Raw genomic sequence first — 1,961 nt, 5'->3', positions numbered from 1 at the left:
TCTTCTTCGGATAAAATATGAAGAAACAAACAGTGCTGCCACCTACAGGAGGAGGAGGGCAGCGTCCATAAATACATACAACATAATGGATTAAAATAAAGAGGACAAGGATACAGTGAATAAGGTATAAACTAGTTTTCCTCCTCTGAGTCACTTTGATAAATAAATGAATAGGAGTTACTTATAAAACATGGTCTTTAAATAGTTTTGAAACTCATACAGGAGCCTAATGGGTGGCATGTAATCAATATTTACAGATAGGTAAGACAAATGCATTTTTCTCAAATTGCTCTTTGAACACAACACATTTTATCTTCATTAACTCTTTTAATAATGATGTGTCTTGTTATATAGATAAAGGAAAAGGAAGCTCTGGCCATTCTACATCCATGCACACATTCTGTTATGTCTGTCTTGTATGTGACTAACATTTCCAGGAAATGCAAACTGGTTAAGGCTGGGACTTACAGGGAGTGGGAATAACACAAATGTCACATAAATAATAAATGGTATTTGAAAATTCCATGTATTTCATTTTCAGACTGTCTTACTGTGACAAAGCCTCTAAATTAAACAAAGACAATATTGATGTTAATAACAACACCTGTGGTTTTTGAGCCAGTACGTAAAATATCTGCTGTCAAATCTGATCAAGGCTATGTTAACAAATGAAATAATTTTAACCCTTTAAACCCTAAACCTAAAATGGTCCGCCTGGACTTTTTTTTTTCTGATTTTGACGAACTAAAAGGTTAGAAAATATGCTGTGAGTGAATTTGTATGTCCATTTTTCCAGAGCACTGTTGTTGTTTTTTTTTTCCAGATCTTCCATATTCTAGCAGTCATTTACAATTTACTGCATGTCATAATTCTGCTAAAATGGCTTCTTCTCCAGCTTCTATTACAAGCATGAGTAAAATTACCATAATGACCCAATAAAACCTATAAAGCACAACGTCTGAGGTTTCAGAAACCGTTTTTCCAATTGTAAAAACAGTGAAAGAGTTCCAGCCATCCAAACTGCTTATGTGGAGAGTGTGTAAGTGATGATATGTCAGGTTTTAAAGGGTTAAGTAAAGTAAATTTATCAAAATTTGCAAAATTCACATCTACTTGTAACACCAGATAACGGAAATAACAAAAGCAATACATTATGTGCATTACATGTCATTATTGAGGCTTGGATACTTGTAAAACAAAGAAGTATACTTATATATTAATATTACGCTTTTTACTCTGGAAAATGTACTTCTCTATTATGGTAATGATAGAAAAGGAGCCCCTATAGTCCAAAGTAATAATCCATCTTTTTTTCATCAAAATGTTTTATATTAGTGAGGCCGTGACATTAATACAACATGTTAGACTTCAGAACAGACAAGACAGATCTTATAGGATGCACCTGAAGGCATCACTACTTTCGTTCAGAGAGAAAAAAAAAAAAATCATTAGTTGTTTTATGCGAAGAAATTTGCAATTTTTCTACAAAAAGTCAGAATATGTTGAAATTGCAATCAATATAAAGATCGTTTATTTATAATATTATCATGCTTTGAATCAGAAGATGCTATATCCATATCTTTGCACTTTACATCATATTTATTGTGACTGGACTGCATTTCTGTGATCTTCTCTGTATTTGTGTGAGATATGTATTGTTTTATTGTTTATAACCTGCCAAGAAAGTACAGATATAATTTAGCAATTATTCTTACTCGAGCATATATACATTGGTTTTCTAAACTATGTTCATTTATATACTATGTCTCTTCCAAAGACACTAAATAAATCAAATAAATTAAACAAACAACAATTCTCGCTCTGAATAATCACCTCATAAACAAATAAAGAACCTCAGAAAGTTACATGAGTTTTTGCTGCATAAATGTATTCAAGTTATAAACTGTATTTACGTTAAATACTCATTAAAAGTTCTCAGTAACAAGCAACACATAAAGTAA

This window comes from Sphaeramia orbicularis, chromosome 14 (genome assembly GCF_902148855.1).
Source record: "Sphaeramia orbicularis chromosome 14, fSphaOr1.1, whole genome shotgun sequence".
Lineage (NCBI taxonomy): Eukaryota > Metazoa > Chordata > Actinopteri > Kurtiformes > Apogonidae > Sphaeramia > Sphaeramia orbicularis.
This window is presented reverse-complemented; position numbering follows the sequence as displayed.